We start from the raw sequence: 12,735 nt of genomic DNA, 5'->3' as shown, positions 1-12,735 counted from the left end.
GAACTGCAAAACCTCCTGACAGACTCACTTATACCAACTTTTAAGAAACATCACCCCGATGGACTAAATCTATAGAAGGGGTGAATGTAATGAAATCTGTTTGTCTTGGTCCTGTATTCGTTTTGCACTCATGTATATTACCCTCCCCCACTGTGTATAGTTTCACTTCCTCTTTCCTGACTAACCTGGGAGGTTCCAGGTCTTGGCTCTTGGCTCCGCCCCTGACTTCTCTTACATAAAGATCCCAGGATCTGTATGACTCATTCCTGTGAACCAGTCAGCGTGTTGAGATGTTAGCTCTGATCTTAGTGATTAAAAGCCAACTTGTTTAAGTCTATAACTTCTAGTTTTGTGGTTATTGAAGGCCCATCACATAGCAACATTGTACTGATGCTGTTGAATGTGGATCCCGCCGACCGCGATTTTTACGTAGGCTTCTGGACAGGCGGCTATTATGCCCTTTCCCCACCCCCCCAAAGCCAGCGGGGCCCTTTAAAATGTACAAATTGGAGTCCAATGATGTCATCGAAAAGAAAGAAAGACTTACATTTATATAGCGCATTTCACGACCTCAGGACGTCCCAAAGCACTTTACAGCCAATTAAGTACTTTTGAGGTGTACTCTCTGTTGTAATGTAGGAAATGCGGCAGCCAATTTGCGCACAGCAAGCTCCCACAAACAGCAATATGATCATAACCAGATAATCTGTTTTTGTTATGTTGATTGAGGGATAAATATTGGTCAGGACACTGGGGATAACGCCCCTGCTCTTCTTCAAAATAGTGCCATTCTTTTACACCCACCTGAGAGAAAGACTGCACCTCTGACTGTGCAGCATTCCCTCAGTACTGCTCTGGAGTGTCAGCCTAGATTTTTGCACTCAAGTCTCTGGAGTGGGACTTGAACCCACGACCTTCTGACTCAGGCGAGAGTGCTACCCACTGAACCATGGCTGACACAGACTGTAATTTTAACTCGGGCCTGAGTGGGGATGCCTACCAGGAAGATAAAGAGGCCCAAATAGGTAAGATTTTTACTTTCCTTTGTGGGGCCTCGAGGAGCACTCCTGCTCCTCCTCCTTTAGGCTTCCTTTCCCCAGCCCCGGATTCCCCTTCCCCCTTCTTTTCCCCAGTCAGCAGCCGCTCCCACCTGACTGGCAGCATGTTAATGAAGCCTGGGAGTTTAAATAGGCCGGACCTGATTTCTCTCGCAGCGGGTCCTCGTTCCCAGCCTCCAGGGAGAAGGCTGTAGGGAGACTGGCAGATAGATCAGTGCAGCCATCTGCACAGTGTGTGGCAGCAGCAAACAGGAGCTTGAGCTGTACAACTAAAAGAATAAACCATAAATCTTAAGAAGCCATTCTGCATTTGTATAGAGTGATGGTCTGGGCCCACCTGGAATACTGTGCACAATTCTGGTCACAGTATTATGAGAAAGATATCCATGTATTGGCGAGAGCACAGCACAGAGCGACTACATTGATAGCTGGGTTTAGGCACCTGAGTTTTGAGTAGAGGCTGTGGAAGCTGCGAATGTTTACGTTGGAGAGAGAAGGTTTAGGGGTAATCTTATTAAGTATTCATGATAAATTGTATAGACAAGATAAATATTAACACAGCCATACTCTACAAAAGCACGGTGGCATAGTGGTTAGCACTGTTGCCTCACAGCACCAGGGACCCGGGTTCGAATCCGGCCTTGGGTGACTATCTGTGTGGAGTTTGCACATTCTCCCCGTGTTTGCGTGGGTTTCCTCCGGGTGCTCCGGTTTCCTCCCACAGTCCAAAGATGTGCGGGCTAGGTTGATTGGCTATGATAAATTTACCCTTAGTGTTAGGGGGATTAAATACATGGGGTTACGGGGATCGGGTGGGATATGTGTCGGTGCAGGCTCGATGGGCCGAAATGGCCTCTATCTGCACTGTGGGGTTTCTGTGATTCTGTGAAAAGGCCATGGCCTCAAACTTGAAAGATGGAGGGTGAAAAGGCAGTTTAAATTAACTATGTTATGCAGAGAGTGGAGGACTGCCTATGGTGGCAGCGGAGGCTGATTGTAAAAAAAATCTAATAGAGGGGTATGAGGGGCATCAGGGGATATAGCTCCACTGGCTAGATGGACTGCAATGGTTGTTTCTGATTCAGTAAATGCCTATATTTCTATAATGAGCCTAATTAATTCCCTCTTGTGCTAGGCCAAGGACTCTCTCATATTAAAAAAAAAAATCTGCCTAGCTTTGTAATGTATAGATTACAGTGAAATCTGTATGCCTTCTCTAATCTTTCAAATCTAGTTTGCAAATTGCAGATGGAAACCCTGGTATTAAACTCGTTGCAGCCTGGTCTGTAACTGAACATTTGCACTTTCTTCACAACAGTTTATAGAAATTTTCAGGTTTTCACCACCCCCCCCCCCCCGGCCAAAAAATTTCCAGGGGACTTTGGAACTGACAGCAACTATAATTAAAATGTGGATGAAAATGAGTTTACAGTCATGTGAACACAGGTCTTTCGCTCGGACTAATTTATACATCTTAACCTTTGTAGCTGCTTCACAGCTGTGGCTGGCCATTACAAATATATGGAACAGGAACAGCCTTAGTTAACAATTGCTGTAAGTGAAGCAACCATGACGGAAATTGGTAGAATCACTCGGGCAAGGAATGGGAAAGTGAAGAGATCATCAGTCTCTTGTAAGAAACAGAAACTGCCCTCACAACCAGAAAGGCATGGTAGGTTGGAAGAGAGAAATAAATTCATTATTGATCTCACATGAAAGTAAAAGAGTACAAATAATAATAACACCTTGCATTGACGGAGCGCCTCTGCTGCAATAAATGCTCCTGGTAGGGAGCGGACTGCGGTCGAGTAAATTGGGAGGGATGGATGAAAGGATGAGGCTTTTAAGGGTGGGAAAGGAAGCCGCATAGCAAAGGATTTAGGGAAAGAATTCCAGAGGGTAGAACCTAAAACTTTACAGATTGGCCTTCTCCTGGTTTTTCAAATTACAATAATTTCTGGAGATGCCAACAAAAATTGAGAAGAATGTTCATAGATGGGATGCCGATAGAGCAAAAAATAATAGAAAATTGATTATTAGGACCTACTGAATGCCAATGAAAATGTTGAGTTGGAAGTTCCTGAGAGCTCAGCAAATGTCCCAAAAGACCAGGTGCTTGTCATACATGTACAGTACTTGAGTCAAAACAGCTGAGCCACTTGAGTTTGTGAGGTGGCAATCTAATAAAATGGTTGCCTAGGGTTATATGCAAGGTGTATACACACCCATTTGTTGACGGACAACAAAGAGAAAGCTATTGAACATCTATATCTTTTGTGAAAGAAGAGAGTAAGTCAAATTGTTGGCTTTGAATGCTGATTACTGAATATATATACAAGGGAATGGCATATAACATAGAGATACTTGGTAGTCATTTACATCCATTTTTTTCAATATGTTTGATTGCATAGGATGATGCACACTGGAGCCTACGACAAAGGCTTTGCAGCCAGTTGTGGGATTGATGGGCAGTTTGCAAAGAAAATCTATGATAGGGCACTGAGGAGGTAATCATTTATGACTTTAAAATAAATGTTAGTCTTTGCTATCAAATTCCTCTTCCACTTAACCTCCTACCTCCATAATATCCTCCTTGATCAGAAGGCTGGGGTAACCTGGTCTGTGATCAATTCCATGGATGTTCTCCTTGGTGTAGATAACCGGCTAGTAATTCAGCTTGAATAGTGCAGCAAACGGAGAAATTCACAAAGTCAATGTGCCATGAATAGCATTAGTTGTGCTAACAAGTGGGCACCTCAATCCAGCTACCATGGGGGGCAGTCGCAGATTCCAGTGCAGCTGCCACGTACTCCAATGATTTCTGCAATGAAGAAAAGCATCCCTTTTGTGATATCCGAGTGGTAAGGTCAGAAACTGAGAGAAGCGAGGTATTAGGAAGAAAACCCAACTGTTTAATTATACGGTGTAGCAGAGAAACATCTCTTACAGGCTGCAAGCAAAACACAGTATTTCTAACTGCACGATGCCAAGATGGAGAATTCACCTCTGAGTCATACCCATAATGCAATGCCACATTACCTTAATAACTGGTGTACCAGGACATTGACTACATGACCCATTACCTTAAACACTGGTGAATGTGATACCTTAATCTTTGGCTCCATCTGGTGGATAACTTAAACATTACATCCCAGATTACTATACCTTTATATCACACGTAGGTGTGATGTTCATTGAACATTCTCATTTTCACAGCCGGTTCATGGCCTCCTCAGCACTGGAAGCATCTCCACTGAGGAAGGGATGAGTCCTCATCCATTCCCCGCTCCCTCAACTTTCCCCGTGCTCCCTCGTGTACTTGCCTCATCCCCACTAACTAGAGCCCCCTCCCAGGTGATGGTCTCGGAGGTGGTGCGTGGGATAGAGCAGGCAGGTGACAAAGGTGGTGAAATCAAGGAAAGGAGTTCAGGGGCACCTCAAATTACTGGGATGGTTGTCATCGTTATCATTGTCAAAATCTTCCAACCGTTAGTTATCCCTTTGCTCCCTCCTCATTCTCTTCCTCATTATCTTCCTTCCCTTCTGCTCCAGCTTCCCGAACGAAAAAGGAAATGAAGACAGAATGGGTGTGCAGCACCCAGCGAGGGTGACGAGAAAAAGAGATGGCTCAGGAGTTCAAAGGCAGTTAGGATCTTTAAAGTGCCCTAGCAGGTACAGGTTCTGCATTGCACTCACTCACCTGCAGCTGGCACTGACCCGTTGACTGCCAAGGTGCTTGCCTCTCAGGGTGTCGATAGCCTGCTCCTCAAGATCAGTGAGCTCCCTTATATCAGTGCCACTGCCACTCCCACCTCCCTCAACATCATTCTGGTGACGTCCTTCCTTGCAAGCAATCTCTCCTTGGGCAGATCCCATCCAAGAGGATCTGTAGGTCGGCACCTGAGAAATTCCAGGCTCGCCTCCTTCTGCCACCACCTGCCTTCCTTGTGAGCCACCAGTGCATGAAGTGGAAGCCTTGGTGAAGTCTTGTGAGAGCAGAAAGGAATCCTTTGACTATATGGGTTTTTGGAGCCAAAATGTTTATCCACAATTGAGGTAACTAGCTGGCGTATAATTTCTTGGCTTTATTCTTTATCCTTTCTTGAACAGAGGTGTAACATTTCTCAACTTCATTTGGCAGAGTCTCTTTTTTTCCCCAAAGAGGTCTTACTCCACAGACTAAAGGGGTCACTTTTGGACTTCGCACTCTGAGCGGGCAGCCTCGCCCACCAGGAACCCATTTTTTGAAATTTGGATGCATGCTGTGCGCAATTTCACGACTATTCATGGTCAGAAAATTGTGCGGACTGTGCGCTTGACCTTCCAACGTGTGCTTCCAGCAGGCCAGGTTACCTGCCGGAGCATGAAATCGGAAAAGTACCGCTTTAAAACTCCAGCACTGTAAATACTGAGTGGCCATTGCTATTAAGATTTCACTTTAAGCTACTGACATGTCCATTCTGGTAGGCAATACTAAAGATCTGGAACAGATGATTTGTAAATAGAATTAGTAACTGCAAAAGCACAGACTGTGCATAAATTCAATAACTATAAGCTGGGAATGAGATATTAGAAATCCTGTGTCATCATACTCTTAGAAGTAATTGAAGCATGTATTTCAAAAGGAGCTGATTAGGGTAGTACCAGATTTGTAATCTGTCACTCCATGTTATCATACGATGGCTTAATTTATTAGAGGAGTATATCAACATCAAACTATCATCATAAACCATGTCTGGAAAACTCAGAATGTTCGTTTTCTGGATGAAAAATGTTACAAGATCAACAAAAAATTAAATGCTTCAATTTGTCATTTTACCAACTCTTTCAAATGAAACTATATTGGTTTCGCTGTCTGCATTGGACACTGAACCAACCTGCAGAATCATGCAGGCTTGTTCCTTCTGTATGTAAAATATCCCTCTATTCATAGCTCTCTTAGAATATATGGAGTATTATTACATCTGATCTCGGATTCTATTCGTTGAAGCAGTTTCCTCATCTGTGCAGATAAAATCGAACCTGAAGCATCCGGATAGCCAAAAGACCCGTCTTTTTTCCAGAACCAGAGATGGGTTTTGGCTTCCTTTCTGCTGTCATTTGTCTTTTCCATTGGTGAACTCCAACTCCTGGGCTACAGTAGATTAGCTACTATACAAACCAAAATGATGAGTTTTCCTGGTCACATCTGGTACAAAAGTAAAAGCTGCCCATTGAAGAAGGTTACGTTCAGGTTTTTAAAAATTAATTCACGGGATGAGGGTGTCGCAGGCAAGGCCAGCATTTATTGCCCATCCCTAATTGCCACAGTGACTTTGTCGTAGCAGTTTGGTACAACTGAATGGCTTGCTGGGCCAGTTCAGAATCAGCCACATTGCTGTGGGTCTGGAGTCACATATAGACCAGACCGGGTAAGGATGGCAGATTTTCTTCCCTAAAGGACATTAGTGAACCAGATGGGTTTTTATGACAATCTGGTAGTTACATGGTCACCAATACTGATACTAGCTTTTTTAAATTCCTGATTTATTTAAATTATTTAACTGAATTTAAATTCTCCAGCTGCCGTGGTGGGATTTGTGGATCATTAGTCCAGGCTTCTGGATTACTAGTCCAGTAACATAACCACTATGCTACCGTACCCAACAGATGACTTCGGACTATTCCGCAGAAGATACTTAGAAGACTGGACTCATTTTGTGATGTTTGAAGTTTGAAGTCCGAATCTGTCAGGATCTGGCAATGTATCAATATTGGATTGAATCATCACCAATGAAGAAAAGTACTCTCCACAAGCTCAGTCAACTTTTCACCAACTGTATGTGTGTGTGTATCTATATCTTTCTATATATCTATTCTCTTATATATGTTTAACACAATAGCAATTTCAACAAATGTAGTGCATTCGTTATCACACAGTTAAACTTCTGCCATTTGATCCTTCACACCGTTGTACTAATAGCTATTAGTTCACATTACCTTTCAGATACTTTATTTAAAATAGTTGATTGTGATGTTGATTGAGCCATTAAAATGAGATTAAGGTAACTCTGCAGTAATATGGGTTGTAGTTGAATTGGTGCAGCAGGGCTGCTTTTATTTGTTTATATTTATGGGTAACCATAGTAACTGTATGTATCATTAATCTCCCTCTCTCACTGAAATGTCATTTGAATTTCAATCTTTACATTTACCTCCCTCCAGGGAAATGTAAATTGGAGAGGCTCTTTTTGTCCTTAAGTGGGTAGAAACAATTCATTACTGCCTTTAAGTGCCTTGGAGCATGTTTGAGGATATGCTAATTTTATATATTTTATATCTAACGCTTCTCCTCACTGCAAATCTTATCCGAAGGCAGTTAAAAATTTGTACTGTAAAAAAAAAAAAATTCATACATTTTCCGAGAAGGTGGCCTTTATTGCTGGATCAGCACAAAAAAGATTAGATCAAAGTTGAGTGATAATTTCAAAAGCAGGAAGCCATTTTTTTTTTTTTTTAAAAGGACCAGCTCCCTCCCATTGAATTTGAATGGGGGTGAGGGGAGATAAGTTCTATGTCCTTTATCAGTCTAAAGTAAAATAAAAAGGCAATTTGAAGTAACTGCTTTAGTTTTCAATTGGGGCTGGTTATACTGACCTTTACTGTTCAACTGATTGAGCACTATAGGGAAAAAACACAAGATCAACATTTTACATTTTCTTCAGGCTGCTCTGTTAATAGAGACATAATGAGTGTTTTTTTTCTGTGCTTCTATTTACTTTTAGTGCTTTTAAACATAGTTTTGCTTGAAAAAACAAGTGTTGGACTTGTAGGTTTGCAATAGACCATAGTGAGGAATGTTGATAACTATTGATGTCACGATACACCACTGGTAAGCTAATGTAATTGTTTTTCTGTTCTCTGTTACAACTGTGATGAATGGGAAGAGAACCCCACAAGGAGAAGGCAACATATTTTCTCTGAAACAATAAAATAAAGTTCCCCTGTTCAATTAATTGCAGAAATTTTTTGGGAGATAAGCCAGAGAGAGATTCTATCTCCCTTTCAGGTGGAAGTCTGTGAATTGTTCACTTTTAAATAAATTTAAACTGATAATTTATTGTGTATGGAAAGCCTTGCCTTTCAGACTCTGTTTCAGTTCAGCACAAGGACCAGTTCCTGATTTACAGGAACCACAGTTCACTCTCCAAAAGTGGCCATTTGACTTTCTAGCTATTATTTCCTTCAAATTCTTGCTTGTTTCCCTTATTGTATGGCCCATGTATTATAGGGTGCCAAGTGTAAAAATACTTGACACACTTTAAAGCTTTCACATTGATTTAGCATGTAGATTTATAAATCTTTTTGCAAGAAACGTGTGTTTTCTATATCAAATTTTACCAGATTTGGTTCAGCAAACCCTTACTTATTTATAATGATCTATTTTTAAATCTGAAGATGTTCAAACTTTAAGTCCAAGATTATTAAGCCAATACTGCACAATCCAGAATTATTACATCTCTTTACTTATTAAATCTGTGCCTCTATTTAAAACCTAGCACTGTTCAATCCTAATTATTGAAGTCTCGTTTATTAAAGACATTTATGAACTCCTAGATGATTAAATCTTCACTTTAAATCTTTTGGAAAAGTAAAGACTCACATTAAATTAGTAAATCCTGAGACTGAAGGTTTTACGAAACCTTACACACAGATTTAGTAAATCACATTTAGTAAATTGCACTAAACCCTAAATTTAATATTCAGATAAACCAAATCTGAACTTTAATGGTCAGATTTTTAAAGTAAGGCTCGAATAAATCTGGAACTCATAAATAATGTAAAAAATGGAAATGTGAACACTAGGTACCTTGTCTCATCGAGCTGCTTGAATCTTACAATGTGCAATACCACTGGATTGCATCAGAGACTGTACTATACCTGTCGATGTCACAACCCACACTAAGATTTAATTTAAAGCAACTTAAAACTTCACAAAGTGCTGGCATATCTAAGAAAAGCGCTAGTTTTGTTATATTCTCCACAAAACCTGCACCTTTTATGTTACATTATAATGCACTTAGTTAACTGGTAACTAACTACATCCCACACAGATGGAAATAAATGGCAGTGCCTGGGACAAAATGTTAACGAAAATATAGCATCAGTATAATGCTTCCGTTATGGCAAGTGCACAAATTATTTTATATCACTACAATCTTACAGCTGCTGGCAAAGTTAATTAAATGAAAAAATATAATATTTAATAAAAACAAAATCAATTCAGGCTTTGGGAATGATGATTGACAAAGTAAAGTTGCTCAATCGGCAGAATTGCCCTTCTTGTTTTAATCAATATCTGAAAGATTCAGACCTTGCAGCCGATGCTTTGGCAGTATTCGAAAAGCAATGCTACTTTAAAGGCGAAAAACAATCATTTTCAGCTTTTATTCTGATGAATTGGCGAACCCGAGACACCAGCCAATTATGCCATTTGATTCCAATGAAGTCATTAAAGTGAACAGTTGATTAAAATTTAGCGTGACAAAATGAAACTATTCAGCAGGACCAGGAACGGACCTCTCCGTCAGTGCCAACTTTCCCATTTACTAAACTAGAATATATCACTCGAGGACAAAAGAAGGATCTGAGCTCATTCAGTGGCATAAAATATTCAGCATTCCGGAACACTCAGAATTACAGCCATTTGTTCCCTTCACGCTGCTGCCCTCTTTTTAAGGGAAGTACAAGAAAAGCTTTTTTTTTTAACGTGAGTTCGTAAAACAATGTGAGATTTTTTAATTGCAAGGCAATCAAATCACTTTACATCATGATAAAGGCAGTGTGCAGTTTTCATGTTGAGATGGTGCGAGTTTTGCACATGTTGTTTCAGTATTGGGGTGGGGGGGGGGAAGAGAACTAAAAAAAAATCCACCGCGAGCCAGCTACTTGGCAGACAACAGATCAACAGTGTGGCCTCCCAGAGTTATGTTGGTGGGGGTGGGGAGGAGAAAAAGAAAACGAGGGCCTAGAAATTGGGTTGAGGCGCCAAGTTCGCCTGGGCGCTGGTTTTTGCGCAGCGTTCGAAGCATTAGCGATCGTCAGAAATTCAGTTGAAGTGCCCCTAGAGGGAGACGGGGCGAGGCTCGAGGCACTCCGCGTCCCTCTTAGGGCGCTGAAACTGAATATCGCAGCGCAACGTGCCGCAGCGCCACACACTGCGGCACGGCACGCTGTAGTACTACAGGCCTTCCTCCCACTGTTAAGGGGGAGGGGCCTGCACCAGCACGATCCCCGATCGCGAGTGCCGGCAAAAGAGCCCGGCACTGAGGAGAAGTGCCGGGCTCTTGGGAAACAGCCGGCAATGCCGCGGGGGGGGGGGGGGGGGACCAGGAGGCCGGGGACGGAGGTGCTGGCAGGCGGCCACCAAAAAAGCGGCCGCCCTGCACCTCCACTTTAACTTGCGCCTCTGCCGGCGCAGCAAGACCCCGTGAACCGGGCGCGGGTAGCGAACGGCGCTACACCGGCGTTTGCTACCAAATATCGCGTTCGGGGCACGAATGGGGCACTGCGCACACCGATGACGTTATCGGTGGCGGCGCAGCGCAAATGGCTAACGCCACCATTAGCGCCCCTGCTGAATATCGCGGGAGGCGCAGCCAGTGGCGCTACAGTCACTGACTGCCCTCTTTAGGCGCTAACAGGTGGCGCTACTCACCCAATTTTTCCCCCGAGGTCTCTTAAATGAGTTAGACTTAGAATTTAAAGCACTATATTGGGTGTAGGTGGCTGTACTCCTTGATGTTGAGTGGGCTTGCATTTCCACTTAGCGTGTAAGTGGGAATAAAAATGAATCAGTAGCAATACACTACTATGTATCAATATATACAATATTATGTTATCAGCGCATCTCATAAAAAAACATGCAACTCATCAAGGCCATTCTCTGTGCTGTATCTTATAAAATTTGCTTTACTGTGACTCTCCCCACACATAGTTTTAAGGGGGCAGATAGCTAACCACAGGTCACATCGCCATGGAAATGCCTCCCTCTTCCAAGAAAAGTAATTGCCAGGATCTCTAGAATATTAAACCCTTATTATAGTGTATGTTATCCAGCACTTTTCTATAAGCCTTTGTGCATTTTCTGTTGTGCGAGCAAACAGCGGCACAGAGTATAAAATTACTTGGAATTTTTCTTTTCTTGCAGATCTCAAAATGGATGCTGTCTATTGGTAAAGGCGTGCTAAAATTCAATAGAGGTACACATCCTACGAAGTGTGAGTTCATCCACTTTGGACCGAACAAAGATAGATCAGAGTATTTTCTATATGGTAAGAAGCTGTGGATGAGCAGAGAGATTTAGGGGTCCATGTACAGAAATCACTAAAAGCTAGTGTACAGGTACAAAAAAAAAGGCTAAGGGAACGTTAGCCTTTATCTCGAGGGGGCTGGATTACAGTTGTCTGGGTGGAAGTTATGCTACAGTTGTATAGAACTTTGGCTAGACTGCATCTGGAGCACTGCGTTCAGTTCTGGGCACCGTACCTCAGGAAGGAGGGGGTGCAGCACATATTCACCAGAACGATACTGGGGCTAAAAGGGTTAAATTATGAGGACTAATTACATAGCCTAGGCTTGTATTCTGTTTGAGTATAGAAAATGAAGGGGTGATCTAGTTGAGGTGTTTAAGATGATTAAAGGACTTGATGGGGCAGATGGAGAGAAACTATTTCCCCTTAAAATTAGCGCTAGGCCATTCGGGAGTGATGTCAGGAAGCACTTCTTCACACAAAGGGCAGTGGAAATTGAGGAACTCTTCTCCCAAAAGGCTGTTGAGGCTAGGTCAATTGAAAATTTCAAACCTGAAATTGATAGATTTTGTTAGGTAAGGGTATGAGGAGATATGGAACCAAGGCAGGTAAATGGAGTTGAGATACAGATCAGCCATAATTTAATTGGATGGCAGAACACGCTCAAGTGGCTGAATGGCCTTCTCCTGTTCCTATGCTCCTATGTCACAAGATTTAAAGATGTTGTATCGCTATATTGATCGATCTGGCATGTATTGTTATAATTAATAAGCAACTCTGGCCTCTTGTACAGTACCTCCCCCACTCTCTTCACCCCAGCGAAAAGGGTTTAAAAAAATGTAGCCGTCTAGGTCCTAAACTCTGGAACTCCCCACCTAAATCTCTCCATGTCTCCACTTCCCACTCCTTCATTAAGACCCTCCTTTAAACCCACCTCTTTGAAACAAGCTTTAAGTCCAGTCTCCTAATATCTCCTTTGGCTCAGCATCAATTTTGGCCTGATTACACTTCTCTGAAGTGCCTTGGGATGTTTTCCTACATGAAAGGTACTATATAAATGAAAATTGTTGTTGTTATTCCTTATGACCAAGATCATAAGGAATTCCAAGCCCTAAAATTCTCTCCCTAAACCTCTCTGCGTCTCTCTCCTCCTTTAAGACGCTCCTTAAAACCTACCTCTTTGATCAAGGTTTTGGTCGCCTGTTCTAATGTACCCTTCTGTGGCTTGGTGTCAAATTTTGTCTGATAACGTTCCAGTGAAGTGTTTTGGGACGTTTACTACATTAATGGCGCTATATAAATGCTAGTTCTTGTTGTAAGGTCTCCGTACCGTTGGAGTTGATAGACCTGGTGCTGCCTTCCTTTTGTAGGCCTCGCATACAGAA

At 42.3% G+C, this 12,735-nt stretch overlaps 1 long non-coding RNA gene across 1 annotated transcript; it reads left to right on the top strand.

The window, feature by feature from the left end:
- Positions 1-3,416: 3,416 nt before the first annotated feature.
- On the top strand, positions 3,417-11,499 carry LOC147102776 (uncharacterized). The gene is made up of 3 exons (XR_015073100.1): positions 3,417-4,730; positions 6,708-6,876; positions 11,248-11,499. It is a non-coding gene; the product is annotated as an uncharacterized LOC147102776 (long non-coding RNA).
- Positions 11,500-12,735: the final 1,236 nt, after the last annotated feature.

This window comes from Somniosus microcephalus, chromosome 21 (genome assembly GCF_052327205.1).
Source record: "Somniosus microcephalus isolate GS21.2 chromosome 21, FLI_Smic_1.0, whole genome shotgun sequence".
NCBI classification, from domain to species: Eukaryota; Metazoa; Chordata; class Chondrichthyes; order Squaliformes; family Somniosidae; genus Somniosus; species Somniosus microcephalus.
Note: the sequence above shows the minus strand (reverse complement) of the source record. Positions and strands in the feature narration are given on the sequence as shown.